Below are 16873 nucleotides of genomic sequence, written 5' to 3' on the forward strand. Positions count from 1 at the left end.
TTTGGATTTTGGTAATGGGGAATATGCTCTTTTCTTAAATAAATTAGAATCTATTTATCTAATCTGTCTTTCCCTAGGATGACATTCAAATGAATATAACTTTGGCCAAGAGTTTTAAATTTTTACACATAAAAAAGCATGTATGTGTGCACATTATACACGAAACATTTAGTATATACATAGACCTACTGTGTTTTATTAGTTAAGGGGAAAAAAATCTGGTTGAGAGATACTGAGTTGGTTTCATTACTTGAAAACACTGATAGTACTGATCTTAAATAAAGAAGTATTTAAAATGTCTCTATGCCAAAACTCTATTCAAGTTATTCAAAAAAGAAAATCAGGCCAAAAGATCCACAAAAGTGTTTAGAGAAAGGTTTTTGTTTAGAGATTTGATGGTGGTGGTAAGAGTCTTTAATTCACTTTAATTGAGCACTGTCTCCTCATGGGGTCTCTGACTGAACTTTCCCATCTTTATTGCTCTAAGTGATACATATTTTAATAGACTAATTCTCACACCTGGTCTATATTCTATTTTTAATGAGTAATACAGAGATTATTATTATTTTGATTATATATTTTCTGGATTTGACAACTTTTAACATTTTACCATATTTTACTTTGTATGTAAATATTATATACATACTTAAAATATTTTTCTTTGAGGCAAGGATATTTATATCATACAATGTAGGATTTATGACAAGGATCATAAAGTGAGGAAAGAAGGGTATATAATTATATAGGCAGTATAATGCAGTGAATATACTTCTTATAACCATGTAACGATATGAAATCACACTTCTCTATAATATAACATCCACACATGAGAGAAAACATGTGAAATTTGTTTTTCTGTGTATGGCTTATTTCATTTAGCCTAAAATTGTCATCACTTAAATGAGCTTTAAGAAACTGAAGTTATTTCCCATCCATGTTCCATGTGCATATTTGTGCTGGAAGGTAGCTGCACACTCAATTCTGGTCCCTCTACGATTGTTCTGCAGGAATCTAGATGGCAGTCTGTTTTTTCAATCACTATTTTCTTCTGGCAACCCCCAAAGAACATTCAGATATTTGTCTGTGTTGTTGCTGAGTCCTTTCCTCAAATCAAAATAGTGAATATCTCTACCCACTTGCTTAGCTTTGTCAAAATAATTGACAAGTTTTTGGAAATAGCCTGACCTTATGCCTTAATGATTGGCTACATAGAAATTAGCTTCACTCCCTTTTCCCACAAATTAGGAGGTTTAAAAATCAGTATAGTTTATATATCACTGCACAGTCTTTATAACTTAAATTCTTTTTTCATTTTTAAAAATATACTGTATTCAAAAATCTCACACTGTTTCATGAACCTTCCAGCATGCATCTGCAGAGAGTGGTGACATGCTGTTTTGATTATATCTCAGCTCATCCATTTAAGAAAACTGAAAAGTTGTTTCAGCAGATTTCCTGCAGGTGTGTCTGATTACCTGGGCCACATTGTTTCAGTAAGATAAATGGAAGACTTAGATCTTAATGAAATAGGGGCTGGAGGGGAAAAGTTTTGCGATGAATTGTCTGAAGAAGCAAAGAATTCCTCATCACTAGAAATGTTTAATCATAGACTTGGTAACTGCTTGTCAGAGATACTGTGGAGAGGGTGGTGATGTAGAATTAGATGTGTTGTATGGGTTCATCTAATTTTCTGAGTCTAAATTATTTGAAAGGTTGACATATTTAGCTTTGGGAAGTACAGGATTTTTAAAAACATGTGCATGAGCTGCCATCCACGAAAGATTGGTACCCAAAATTCCAAGTTATTACTGGTAAAGTCTAGGTTTAGCATGGTAACAACTTCAGAAAATCTTGTGTAGAATTTGTTCTTCAGCTTAAAAATTTTAATTATTCTTCAGTCTTGTTCTTCCTTTTCATGGAATTCTGCATTTACAGAAGGGCTTTTAAAGTTCAAAGATTGGGAAATCCAGATAACATCAGATTTGAAAGTTCTTTGACAAATTTCCCAGGACTCTTAGCTAATGTTGGAGTGACAGACCCAATACAATCCTACCCTGAAAAGTACACCTTGAATTTTATGGTCTTAGAGGCTCTACTATGGATTAAGTATGCCTGTAAGGAAAAATGCATTCTCTCTAGTTTCTCTCTTTTTAGTGATTGCTACAACATGCCAGGTGGTCTTCAAGTTATTCTCAAAGTACTGAATCTCTTTGTACAACAAATACCCTCCCCTGCTCCCAAATAACTGTGAATTATGATCACACTGAAGATCATCTCCAAATGAAAACACATAAATATAAATGTATCAAAATAGAAAAAAAACAAAGCAAAGGAAACCAATGGCTCTTCATCAAAAAATACTATAAAAAAAAAGATGAAATGGAAAATTAGAGATTGAGGGAAAGTAATTACTACAAACATTTGGCTTTTTATAATCATTGAGAAAAATATTTAACACCAATAAAAAATGGCTAAAGTATATAAAAATACCACTTTTTTGACAGCAGTTATTATCATGTAGCAGGTGCGCAGGGTCATGAGATAAACACCTCATTTTCAAGGAGCTTAACTCACAGCAAATGAACTATAAGTGGTCCATTAATATGCAAAATACATAGTTTCACTTAGAAATCAAAGAAATGCATAAAGCAAAAATAACCTTGGTATGTCAGGTTGGCAAAAATGAAAAATAAAAATCCTGAGTATTATTAAGAAAATGGAAAACAGATGCTGTTATTTATTGCAGGTAATTGGTTTCATGGTGGCAACTTTTCTGGCCAATATCTTGGTAACATGTATTAAGGATTTTAAAAAATGGTGCCTTTGATCTATTTATCTCTGTCCTACAAATCTGTTCCAAAAAGTAGTAAAAAACTCAAGAAAATATATACAGAAATGTCTACTGAAATATTAGTCATACCAAAAAGCAAGGAGCAATATCAATTCTATTTAGAAAATAGAATGTGATCCAGGTTGTGTTCAAATAACACCATGCTTTGAAAAAATATTAATATAGAAAACATTGCAATGTCCACTTTTATTTTGTCTTTGTATTTATAAGTTTTCTGTTTTAATTAATTTGTAATGAAATATTATTATAATAAATATTAGCAATGATTAACTGAATGTTGAATTAGGACTGACTTTTATTTTCTTCTAAAGAAAATTGCTTATTTTCCAAATTCTCTTTAGAAAACATTTTTATACCTTTTTATCAAAGGAAAAACTAAAGGAAGAAACCACCACATCTTGATTACCAGGGCTATATTTAAATTCTTTTTCAAATGCCCATCAAATAATAATAATCGTAGAGAAGACACCTGATAGTATTAGCTGTCTTCAGAATCTGTAGTTATTTAGTTTAGTAGTATTTATGGGATTTTGATTCACTGAAATACAAGACAGAACTGAGTATTTTCCACTGGATATCTAATCTAATTATATAATTTTTCAAAAGGTTATTCTTTGAACTTTCAATTGTTCTTGAAATGTCCTAGGCATGTTTGAAGTTTGGAGGTTGGTTTACAGGGATGCAGCCTTTAAGTTCAGCACTTATAAAATTTATTTAACATCTTTACCATAGATATACTTTAGGGTATTTGAAACCACAATAAATCTTTTTAATCTCATTTATTTATATTTTTCCACATCAAATGATAAGGGATAAAAATCAGTTGCCTTTTGGAAAACCTTAGCTAAGCCCCAAATAAAGTAAAAAATACCTGTGAGGATTTTAATACATGAGTTATAAACCTTAGTTTTATTACTATATTCACAATAAAGTAAAAAAGATGAAGTTCAAAGAAATTTGCAAGATGCCTGAACGATAAAAGTCTTTTGATAGTTTATATGGGAAATCTATTAACATCAAAAACTTATTTTTTCAGTTTATGCTGTATACATGTATTCAAAAATTGCACTATATCCCATAATAAGTATAAGTATTACATATTAAACAAAGATTGTAAAAAGGAAAAAGAGCAAAAAAAGCCCATGGTAAAATAGAATCTAAGTTTATTTTGAAATGATTTTTTTTGTAAAATGCATTTTTGTGAACTTTTTAAAGACTCCTTATATGGGCCTCGAAGTGCTTTGTACCAAACTAAATTTATTTTTTAATTTTACTTACCATAAACTCTTTGAAGCACCCTAGTCAGACCTCTTCACACTCATCATTCTGAGACATAGAGACACACTCCAATATTCCTTGGAGTATTATTTCTCTTTCTTTCACAGTACTTCATTCATTTTTTTCATTCCATCTATTAAGTGTTTTCTGAATGCTTGTAATTGTCATGGATCCTTAGGCACCACAGATACCAACAGGAGGCAAATACGCTATCGGTTTGAGGAGATTACAATGAAATGGGGAGGTAAATATACAAATGATATGATTGCTTATGCTGTAATATGGAAGTCACAAAATGTTATGTAAATATTAACAAGAGGATGACTAACTTGGCTTCTTGGGGCTGGCAGGAATGGAAGGAAATAGCATTTAGATTGGGTCTAATGAGTAGAAATTTGTTGGGTGCTGGGGTAAAGGAATGTCCCATAAAACACTATGGATTTATGAATGTATACTCCATGAGTAAGTCAGACCAAATTGTAGGGCAAATAGAAGGGAGTGGTCACCAGGGTCCAATTGTGAAGGACTCTGTACAGCTACCTGTACTTAAACCTCAATCCCAGTGGCCTGGGACATGACGGCCATCCAGCTCCAAATTGTCCTTTTTTCTTTATTAAAAAAAAATTATTTTATGGAAAGGCAGTGTGTGTGTGTGTGTGTGTATGGAGAGAGAGAGAGAGAGAGAGAGAGAGAGAGAGGAGAGAGAGAGAATGAACGAGAAGAGAGAGAAGGATCTTCCATTGTTCACTCCCCAAATAGCAGCCAGGGGTCTGGGTAGGACAAAGCCAGAAGCCAGGAACACCTCCTGGTTTCCCACATGAGTGGCAGAGGCCCAGCACTTGCTCCATATCTGCAGCCTTTCCAGGTACATTATCAGGAACCTGGATCAGAAGCAGAGTGCCAGGAGCACAACTGGCAATACAAAATGGGATTCCAGCATTGTAAGTGGTGGTTAACCTGCCATGCTACAATCCTGCCCCTCCAGTGTGTCTTTTATTTCAAGGCCAAGGGACATTTTTTTAAACTTTTATTTAATAAATATAAATTTCCAAAGTACAACTTTTAAATTATAGTGCCCCCCCCATGACCTCCCTCCCATCCTCAACCATCCCATCTCCCACTCCCTCTCCCATCCCATTCTTCATCAAGATTTATTTTCAATTATCTTTATATACAGAAGATCAACTTAGTATATACTATGTAAAGATTTCAACAGTTTGCATCCACACAGAAATACAAAGTATAAAGTACTGTTTGAATACTAGTTATACCGTTAATTCCCATAGTACAACACATTAAGGGCAGAGATCCTACATGGGGAGTAAGTGCACAGTGACTCCCGTTATTGATTTAACAATTGACACTCTTGTTTATGGCGTCAGTAATCACCCAAGGCTCTTGTCATGAGCTGCCAAGGCTATGGAAGCCTCTTGAGTTCACAAACTCCAATCTTATTTACACAAGGCCATAGTCAAAGTGGAAGTTCTCTCCTTCCTTCAGAGAAAGGTACCTCCTTCTTTGATGGCCCCTTCTTTCCAAGGGACATCTTGTTATTCATCTGGTCCAATTTTTCCCAGGTTCCTCCATGTTGATAGGCAAATAAGGCCCCTTCCATGAAGAAGGCAACCCTCCATTCCTAAAGTGCTTTGTCAAAAACTATTTGTCTCTTTAGGTGTGCCTCTTTTAGGATTAGACAACACCCAGAGGACTTGTCTAATATTTGTCCAATATTGTCCAGCAATACCCAGAGGACTCTCAGGAGACCTCATCTGCAATGACCTGGGAAGCCCAAATTCTGTTAATAAGACACAAACATTTCCTTAGGCTGGCAACTGGGTCAAAATGTCAACTGCACGCCAATAGCCACATTTTTTTTTTTCTTTCTTCATTTGCTCTTTCACCTTTTTGGAATCTTTAATTGAGTTTGATTTTTCCTTACTGCTGAGATGACTGTGGTGTTAAAAGTAAGTTAGCCCTTTGCCTGTCTCCCAGGCAGCTATGATCTCAGCCTTCACCAGTTTCTCACACTTTCCAAGTTAATCATATTCTGTGTGAACTTGAATTTTCAAATCCATCTGTTTCCCCCATCTCTCTAGGCAGTTTATTTATATCGACTCTTTTAAAAAAGTTAGGACAGCAGATTCCTTATACTTAAAATGTTTTGAATTTGATGTAATAGCCACTTCTTTTAGAGCAAAATCACTACGTAAGGGTTTGTGTCATGGTTGCCCTCTAAGCACTGGCGAAACACTGCCTGTGCAGATCAGGCCTCTCTCTGCTGTCCTCTACAACAGGTGTCCATTGCAATGTGTAATAATAATGGGTTAGCATTTTTAATGCCACGTGGACCCGAAACTCTGTAATGGCTGGAAAATGCTTTCTTCAATCTATATCTGAAACTTACACATACTCCATATGCATTTGTATTTGTTGTGAACCTTATATTATAAACTTACATTACAGGCTGGCGCCGTGGCTCAACAGGCTAATCCTCCGCCTAGTGGTGCCGGCACACTGGGTTCTAGTCCCAGTTGGGGTGCTGGATTCTGTCCCAGTTGCCCCTCTTCCAGGCCAGCTCTCTGCTGTGGCCCGGGAGTGCAGTGGAGGATGGCCCAAGTGCTTGGGCCCTGCACCCCATGGGAGACCAGGAGAAGCATCTGGCTCCTGCCTTCGGATCAGCGCGGTGTGCTGGCCACGGAGGCCATTGGAGGTGAAGACCTTTCTCTCTGTCTCTCTCTCTCTCACTGTCCCTCTGCCTGTCAAAAAAAAATAAATAAAAATTTAAAAAAAACTTACATTATAACAAAAAATTTAGAGTGAAGGAATGAAGAGAGGAGAGAAACTTTGCGGCAGTAATTTAAAAGTCCACAATCTTTTCTTAAGTCATCAATTTTTATGTTCACGGATGCTATTTTAGCTACCTGTTGCTGCAGACCTAATTGCCTCAAATCTATGGCTTTAAAACAACAATTTAGACAGCCACCGTGTGCCACCTCCTCTGTGCAGCCACTGCTGCCGCCTCAGCCTCTTGTTTCTGGGGGCAGTACCTCCAGGACACGGGTTCCAGCTGTGCTGAAGCTGCCCTTCAAGGCGGTCTCCTCCAGGCTGAACCAACAGGAGATGGTGGACCAGGAGCAATTGGTGTAGAAAGGCCAGCTGGCCAAGCGTAATGACGATGTGGCTGTGGCCATGAAGAACGTCACAGAACTGCACGAGCCACTGTGCAACCAAAACCAAAATCTTCTCTCTGTGGCTTACAAGCAGGTTGTTGGGGCACGCGATTCTTCCTGGAGGGGTATCAGCAGCAATGAGCAGGGGGGATCAGCTTGGGGTAATGAGAAGATTGAGATGATTTATGCTTACCATGAAGATTGAGAAGGAGCCGGAAGCAGCGTGTCAGGATGTGCTGAGCCTACCAGATAAGGACCTGATTAAGAATTGCAGCGCCGGTATCCCATATGGGAGAACAGGCTGCTCCACTTCCAATCCAGCTCTTTGCTATGGCCTGGGAAAGCAGTAGAAGATGGCCCAAGTCCTAGGGCCTCTGTACCCACGTGGGAGACCCGAAAGAAGCTCCTGGCTCCTGGCTTCGGATAGGCGCAGCTCTGGCTGTTGTGGCCAATTGGGGAGTGAACCATCGGATGGAAGACCTCTCTCTCTCTATCTCTGTAACTCTGATTTACAAATAAATAAATATTAAAAAAAAGAATTGCAACAAGCCCTAGTACCAGAGGAAAGTGCTCTACCTGGAGATGAAAGGGTACTATGACACTACCTGGCTGAAGAAGCTACCGGAGAGAGGAGGACGACTGTGATGGAGTCATCTCTGAGGGCCCACGGTGAAGGCCACGAGATCAGCAAAGAGCACATGCAGCCTGCTCACCCCATTAGATTAGTCCTGGCTCTTCCCCATTTCTATTACAGGATCCTGAATTCCCTGGTTCAAGTGTTCTACTTGGCCAAGACTGCATTGATGATGCCATTGAGGAACTCAACACTCTAATCGAAGACTCCTACAAGGACTCTCCTACAAGGACTCATCGTGCAGCTCCTTGGCGACATCCTAACTCTCTGGACAGGCTATCAGCAACATGATGGTGGTGGAGAAGGCAACAAGTAAGGCCCCCATGTGGACTGGCAGTGCATGCTGATGCTACTACTGCAGCCTTTAATTTTTTTCCCCAAGTGCTGGGGGTTGGATGGGGGAGGGAAATTGAGGAATGACCTTCCCAGGGAGGAACTCACGACCTGCCTTGTCTTTGATCTACTCTTTGACGTTTTTGCCAAAATTTTTCTAGTGGAAAGTCAGTTACCTGTGTGCACATGGACTGTTAGGTAGATTAACAAGATTAGCAAGTGGAGCTGCCTGTCTTTAATTTTTTTCATAAATAATAGGATTGTAAAATGAAAAGAAAGTGTAAGTGGAATGACCCTCATTCAGTAAGATCTGTGGTTCTAGTAAGGACTTAAATGTTGATACACTCTTGTCTTAAGTTTCTGGTACTTTCCATCCATCTACTTGAGCTGTGTTTTTTCAGGGTGTGCTTTACCTACCAGACATGAGACAGTCTGAACTCCAAATACACAGACCCAGAACTTGAGGTGTGTGCATCCGGATGGTTTAGATCTTGCTGGTTTTGGATATCTTGAATTAGTTGACAATGTTAACACTAAATTGCAGTTCACAGTATTCCTTTGTTATAGCCGTATGTAACATCAAGACACTGTGCATTTTTCTTTGGTAGTTATTTTGGCATTACCTGCTTGGTCAGTCTTAACCAGGTCGATTTTGCTGTTTATCTGTCTCCTAGGCCAGAAGACTTGCCTGAAGAGAATCAAAGCTATGTTAGGGTTGGCAGCAGATTTTTGGCAGTGGCTGCAGGATTTTTGTCTTTCTTTCCTTGATGTAAATACAACACAAAAATTCTTAATCATTTTAATAGAAACATTAAATGTAACAGAAATAGAGAAAAAGCAGGTCTGGCTGTCATTTTTTATGTTGATGTTTTCAGAGAAAATCCTGCTTTTGAAGCTGCTGCAGCTCTTTTCAGGGAGGCATTGCAGGCTCCCTCTGCACTTGTCTTCCTCGCTGTATCCGGTGTGGCCGGCACGCAGTGGAGCTTCTTAATATGAGTGGTCATATTAAGAGAGCTGGGTGCAGTGGGTGAAAATTGTGGTTCTAGAAGCTTAACTGGTAGAAAAATCCAAAAGGATGAGCTCTATTCATAAATATCCTTTCAACTTTTGGGAGCCTTATTAATGTCAATTTTTCCTCCCTGGAAACACTCCTTCCCCAGATAATTATTGTAGGAAGGGAAACAAAAGTGATTATCACATAACAGATGCAGGAGGCTTCAAGTCTTTTGTGGAAAATGGGATTGAGAAATAAGTTTATTTTGGAGCAAAAGATTTTGAAGTCCATGCATATCAGGTTTTTCAGAAAATTCATGGAAAATGCGTGCTAAGAAAACACTATGGATTTCAGAAAATTTTTGCACCAAAATAGACAATCCTTTTTTTTATTTTTAAAAGATTTTATTTATTTATTTGAAAGGCAGCGCTACAGAGAGGCAGAGGCATAGGGAGAGAGAGAGAGAGAGGCCATCCATCTACTGGTTCACTCCCCAAATGGCTGCAGCGGCCAGAGCTGTGCCAATCTGAAGCCAGGAGCCAGGAGCCAGGAGCTTCCTCTGGGTCTCCCACTCAGCTGCAGAGTCCCAAGGTTTTGAGCAATCTTCCACTGCTTTCCCAGGCCATAGCAGAGAGCTGGATTGGAAGTGGAATAGCCAGGACTTGAACTGGCACCCATATGGGATGCTGGCACTACAGGCAGTGGCTTGCCACTATGCCACAGCACCAGCCCCGACTTAATCTTTTAGTTCCATTTTTCCACACACTTTTTGAAATACTCCCTTGTGTCCCTCCAGTTTAACCAATTTTTTTCTTTTAATGAAAGCATGGGAGTTGGAGATTTACTTCTCTCTTGTGTAGTCAGTGCACATTTTGGAACGGAAGGAAATCACATTGCTATTTCCAGAAACTTTTTTGCACTAGCTCTAGGTCACTCATGCTCATTTTGGGTAAATTTTTCTGTAAACATGACTTGTTGCACAAGTGTTTGTTTTTAAAACAGTAACTGAAATCCTGAGATAGGTAATGACACCAGGCTTGCTTGCTTGCTTTCTTTCTTTCTTTCTTTCTTTCTTTCTTTCTTTCTTTCTTTTTTTTTTTTTTTAGGCAAGGAAAGGTGTGAGTAATAATGGAGGCAGAACTGACAGATGCTTTTGCTGACTAATCATGCTCAGTGTTACCAGTTTGTTTAAAAGGATACATGTGACAGAGAAGCTAGAATAGTGGTGACGGTGCTAGAATAAGTACACTCTGCAACACTGCACACTTTACCCAGCACAACTTCCATTTGAGGCCCCTACCCAGTTAGAGCAGAGGCTCTGATTAACTGAATCCAGCTTGGCTATATTGTTCATTTCACAGATTTTGTGCCATTGTAGGAGCCTGAAGCCCTTGCCATGGGTGGGAAAAGATCTGGAGAGGAGTAAGTGGGACTTTCCCAGATGTGTCTTGGTGTCCAGTGATCAGTGTTGTGCCTTCCTGTAGCATTTGAAATGATTTATTGGAATCACAAAACTGATTCTTCTTTAAAGAAAACAACAATGGCATGTTGGATGGTTCCTCTGTGGGTTACTCTGGGTCACCCATATGGCTGTGAATGTAAGGTCCAGATGGTCTCATTCATCAGATGGTTTGGCTATTGATGTTGGCTACCATCACTTGTGCCTTGGATTTCCTCCTTGTTGCTTCTCCTACTCTAAAAGGTTACACTGGATTTCTTTAATGGCATTTCACCCAGGGCTCCAAGATGATAAAATATAAGAAGCTTCAAGGCTTCTTGAGGACTAGGCATTGAAAATTACACAATGTCATTTCTGCCACAATGTATGGGTTAAAGAACCTTACGAGGCAGCTTAGATTCAAGATACAGGAAAGTAGACTCTTAAGGAAGGAGTTGCAATAAAATGAAGCTGTGTTTGTTCTTTTCAAAATTTTTTATTTATTTTCATTTTATGAAAAAAGGAGTGAGGGAAGAAGAGACAGAAAGAGAGAAAGAGAAAGCAAGAGTGAGAGCGAGAGCAAGAGAGAGAGAGAGAGAGAAACAGAGAGACTGACAGTGAGATATTCCATTTGTTGGTTACCTCCTCCCTAATGCCAGCAATAGCCCAGACTGGGCAAAACTAAAGCCATGGGCCCAAAACTCATTCTGGATCTCCTACAAGGCAGTACTTCAGTCATCTCTGCTGCCTCCCAGGATCAGTGACAAGTATCCATGTGCTTGGATCATCATCTGCTGCCTTTCCTGGAACATTTGGAGGAAGTTGGATCAGAAGCAGAGCATCTGGAACTTAAATTGGCATTCCAGTATGGGATGCTGATGCTGCAAGTGGTGGCTGAACTTGCTACAAAACAGTGCTTACTCCCACATTTATGTTTTTAAGTTCTATGAGATCACCTACTCTTTAGACTCCACATATGAGTAAGATCATGTTGTATTTGTCTTTCTATGCTTGACTTATTCCAATTTAATATAATGACCTCTAGTTCCATCCAAGTAGCACATGCCAGATTCCATCCTTTTTAGGACTGAATAATATTCTGTTGTGTATACATACCGCATTCTCTTTATCTACTCACCAGTTGATGGACAATTAGGTTATTTCAATTTCCTGGCTGCTGCAAATAGTGTAGTGATAAACATGAATGCAGATGTGTCTTTAACAGATGGATTTTATTTCTTTTGGTTATATATCCTGCGTGGTATTACTGGATCATATAGTAGTTATATTTTTAGTTTTTTGAGAAACTTAATACTGTTTTTCCACAATGTCTGTACTAATTTACATTCCCTCCAACAATGAGCAAATATTCCTTTTTGTGCACACTTTTGTCTTTTTGATAATATCACTTTTGGTAGTGTGGTGATATTTTGGTTTTGATTTGCAGTTCCATGGTGGTTAGTGATGTCAACCATATTGTATTCTAGAATTGAGAAAATACTCTATTTTCTGGTTTACCCGAGTGTGTAGAGTTAAAATTCAGAAGACATTGTATTTTACCTTCTTGAAATTGAGTGTTAAAAAAGTTTGTGGAAAGAAAATTTAACAGAAAACTATTGTTTTGGATGAGCCTCCTGCACTAGCCCCAGCAGATTAAATCAGACCAGAATGCAGGCTCTCATGCTAATACCATAAAATTCACCTAAACTTTGAAATGAACCAATTTTCCTAAAAAATAGGAAATTTCAGTCAAAATTAAATTTTCTATATCTGCCTTCTTCAACCCTCTTCTGCCTATAAAGCTAACCTTCTCTGCTTAGCTCACTGGGACACTTAGTATTATAAAGGGTAAGGTGTTGCCCAACTTTAGGTACAGATCTTTTAAACTAAATTTGCTGGAATTTTGTCTTTTGATAAGTGAAATGTATTAAGCAATTAAAAAAATTCTCATTGCTTCTTCGAGAGAACACCAAATGGTGGATGATTCAGGTGCAGCAGAGGGGCCAAAGAGCTCTGGGGGCCCTGGAATGGGAGTTTGCGGCAACATCAGGGGACAGCAGTCACTGCTGGCCTCTCCAGGAACTCGCAGAGGCAAGACCAAGGACAAGGAGCGGTTCCCTATCACCAAGCGGGGCGGCCTGGTCAGGAACATGAAGATCAAGTCCCTGGAGGAGATCTACCTCTTCTCCCTGCCCATCAAGGAGTCTGAGATCATCAACTTCTTCCTAGGGGCAGCCCTCAAGGATGAGGTGCTGAAGATCATGCCAGTGCAGAAGCAGGTGCAGGCTGGCCAGCAGACCAAGTTCAAGGTATTTGTTGCCATCGGGGATTACAACGACTATATTGGTCTGGGCGTGAAGTGATCCAAGGAGGTGGCCACCGGCATCCAAGGGGCCATCAACTTGACCAAGCTGTCTACTGTGATCATCCGGAGAGGTTACTGGGGGAACAGATCAGCAAACCCCACACCGTGCCTTGCAAGGTGACAGGACGCTATGGCTCTGTGCTGGTGCACCTCATTCCTGCTTCCAGGGGCACTGGCATCATCTCTGCTCCTGTCCCCAAGAAACTTCTGCTGATGGCTGGCATTGATGACTGCTACACCTCTGCCAGAGGCTGCAATGCCAACCCTGGGCAACTTTGCCAAGGGCACCTTTGATGCTATCTCCAAGACCTACAGCAATCTGACCCCTGACGTCTGGAAAGAGACTGTGCTCACCAAGTCTCCCTATCAGAGTTTACAGAGCATCTGTGAAGACTCACACCAGAGTATCTGTGCAGAGGACCCAGGCTCCTGTGTGTCTACAACACAGGTTTTTATACAAGAAAAATAAAGTAAATTGTCATTTGATCTTTGCCACAGTGCTTTGGATATAGAGTGTTTTGTAAATACAAGTTCAGTGATGAATGAATCTAGGAGCACCAGAAATCCAGCTTGTTTTTTGAATGAATCTGAACTAAGAGGACAAATGGGACAATTAGATGCTACCTCTGTTAAAGTGAAGGCATAGAAGACTCATAACTGTAGTGCTGCCCCATTCTTAGCTGAAAGAGGATGCTCCCATAGAATGAACTAGACTCTTGGGGTAGATAGATGTCAAATCTTGGGTGTTATAACAGAAAATATTTTTAATTTCTCTATTTTCTGTTGGGCTGATTCCATAGAACTCTGTTCAGTGGATGGAACATTCATCTATGCCAAACCTGATAAAAAGCCCAAACAAATTATGAATACAATTATTTTTAATTCTTTATTTTAAAATATACTTATACAATTTTGATATACTCACTAAACTCTCAGGAATTTACTGTAGCCTTAAATGTCAATCATAATGTTCTTTTTGATTGTTTCCCATTGCCCAGGGAATGACTATAGTTTCGTGGAAAGGACTTAGGGATGGTTTCTAGCTGCTCATGAGTTGTGGGTCTCTGGATACAAGCTGGACTGTGTTTAGAAAAGATCTATTTGCAGTTCATTCTTCTCATCTATAATATTTAATAATCTCTGAAGCATCGTTCAGTCCCAAAGTTTCATGACCCTCTGACAATACAACCCATATCAAACGCTAATTCCTAGGACTTCAAGCATAATATGGTAGCTTAGACTACTGAGAATCTGGTTTGATAATGAGTGATTTCAAACCATTGGTCATAATTTGGACACATTTTTACGAATTCTGAAATTTAAGTATTAGTTCAGAAGAAGCTATTTATATTAAGAAACTATGGGGGCCAGCTTTGTGGCATAGCAGGTAAAGCTGCTGCCTATGATACCAGCATCTCATATGGGCAACGGTTGGAGTCCTGGCTGCTCCACTTCTGACCCAGCTCCCTGCTAATGGTGTAAGAAAAGCAGTGGAAGATGGTCCAAAAATTGGGCCCCTATCACCCACATGGGGAGACCTGGAAGAATCTCCTGGCTCCTGGCTTTGGCCTGGCTCAACCCTGGACAGTCATGGGCATTTGGGGAGTAAATCAGCAGATAGAAGATCACTTTCTTTCTCTGTCTCTCTCTCTCCAACTCTGACTTTCAAATAAAATCATTGAAAGAAAGAAATAAGAAAATATGAAACACTGAAAATCTTGGATGGGAAAGGAGTTTGGTGCCAGCCCTGCACACTGCAAGTTCTTGAAGAGTGAACCAGTGAATAGGAGCTCTCTCTTTGTCTGTATGTCTCTCTGCCTCTCAGGTAAATAAGATAAGTTAAAACATAGAGCAGTACAAATAAACATACTTTATACATGAAAAAAAGTAAAAGTAAAAATATAGAAACTGGAAGTAAATTACTTTTACTCATGATTTATATCAGTTGATGATAAGTGAGGTACCTAAAATTGAGTAAGATAGATAAATAAATAAATAAATAAATAAATAAATGAAGTATAGAGAAGAGACACAGTTATGATTTTACCTGATGATAAATGCTCAAACGTTACTGGATATGTAGAATTGATTATTACTTACTTGACTTGAAAATAAACATCTATAAAATTTATGGATAAAATTATAAAACATATTTGGGCCTTCATTGTGGCATAGTGGGTAAAACCTCCATCTGCAATGCTGGCATCCCATATGGATGCTGGTTTCGAGTCCTGATTGCTCCACTTCCAATTCAGCTCCCTGTTAATGGCCTGGGAAAGGCAGCGGAAGATGGCTCAAGTTCTTAGGCCTCTGTACCTAGATGAAGACCTGGCTGAAGCTCCAGATTCCTGGCTCTATCCTGGGTCACTCTTGGCCTTTGAGGTCATCTGCTGAACTAGCAGATGGAAAATCTCTGTCTCTGTCCTGCCCTCCACCCCATAACTCTGACTTACAAATAAACAAATAAATCTTTTGAAAAAAGACAAAACACAGAGGCTCTCTGTCAGAGCACTCTGTAAACCTGCATATAAATGTTTATGCCTAGAGAAGCCATATAAAGTAAAAAAGGAATTTAATAGTCACTTCTTTATTTTCTACTTTGATTAAAGTCTAATGTTCTTTACAACTATTAATAAATATAAATTAAAATAATCCACTGATCAAATTTATATATGAAATTATTTGAGAACTACTGGAAATGGTATAAGAAAATTATCTTTTTGTTTAAAACCATTTAAATCTTTAAAGTCATAATATTTTCTACGTTAAAAAATACAATGGAAGTAAACAATTGTTCTTCAATGACCAAATAATAACACTTGTTTCTGACCTATTTTGTTGGGTCTTCTATGTCAGAGTTATTTACTGAATCTTGACTGCTGCACTTTAGAAAAGTGAGAATGAAGGCCCCTGATATCATAGTTGTGGCATAGCTTTTGATTGAAATTATAAAGGAGCATCAAGCCTGTGTGTAGCTGTCTACACCTCAGCTACTGAACTCAAAGGTCTGTGGTGACCCGTCTCAGTTTCCAGTTCACAGAATACGTACGCAGCCATTCATCTAGTCATGCACTTAGATATTAGTTTGTCCCCAAACAGTGCCTTAAAAATATGGAGCAAACACACTAGATTTAAAATTCATGTGTTTGGGTTGATTCAAATACAGCTGGGATATAAATACAGTCATTTAAAAAGCTGGTCTCTGACTTTCTAAAAGGGACTGATTAAAAATCAGTTCCAGATGTCTACCTGGACCAAGCAACTTTATATACTTAAATGAAAGAGGTGCTTTACGGATGTCATGTAGAAACAAAATAGCACTATTTGAGTTTGTCGAGAAAAAGGTTTAAAAAGCAGTTTTTCTTTGCTAACTATACCAATGGTCATGTATCATACAAACCAAAAGAGGAAAGTATAAATAGAAATATTCATGAATTTTAGGTCTACTTACTTTTTGTATATTTGAACAAACATATAGCACAACCTAAAGTTTCTTAATGATGTTTAATATCCTGAAGTGAAGTACTAAGATTAAAATGATGATGCATTTTAGATGGAATGTACAAAAACAAAGTTAAGTCCAAAAGCTTAAACCATCAACTCATTTCTTTTAGACTAATTCTTTTCTTGTGGGACTACAGGGAAAAACAAAAGAAACCAAAATTAACGACTCTTTCCAGTGTAAGTTCTGGCTGCCAAAGTGTGAAGTAGGCAAGACAAGTAGGCAGACCTGGAATTATTCAGCACAGCTGTCACCTAGCTGTGCAGCATAAGACCTATGGTTTAACCTCTCTGAGCCCTAGCAAACAG

At 38.7% G+C, this 16873-nt stretch overlaps 2 pseudogenes; both read left to right on the forward strand.

Annotated features, from left to right (window-relative positions):
* Window positions 1-7249: 7249 nt before the first annotated feature.
* LOC133757022 (14-3-3 protein gamma-like) lies at window positions 7250-8249 on the forward strand (annotated as a pseudogene).
* Window positions 8250-12671: 4422 nt separating this feature from the next.
* Window positions 12672-13575, forward strand: LOC133756610 (small ribosomal subunit protein uS5-like; annotated as a pseudogene).
* Window positions 13576-16873: the final 3298 nt, after the last annotated feature.

Source organism: Lepus europaeus, chromosome 3 (genome assembly GCF_033115175.1).
Source record: "Lepus europaeus isolate LE1 chromosome 3, mLepTim1.pri, whole genome shotgun sequence".
Classification (NCBI taxonomy): domain Eukaryota; kingdom Metazoa; phylum Chordata; class Mammalia; order Lagomorpha; family Leporidae; genus Lepus; species Lepus europaeus.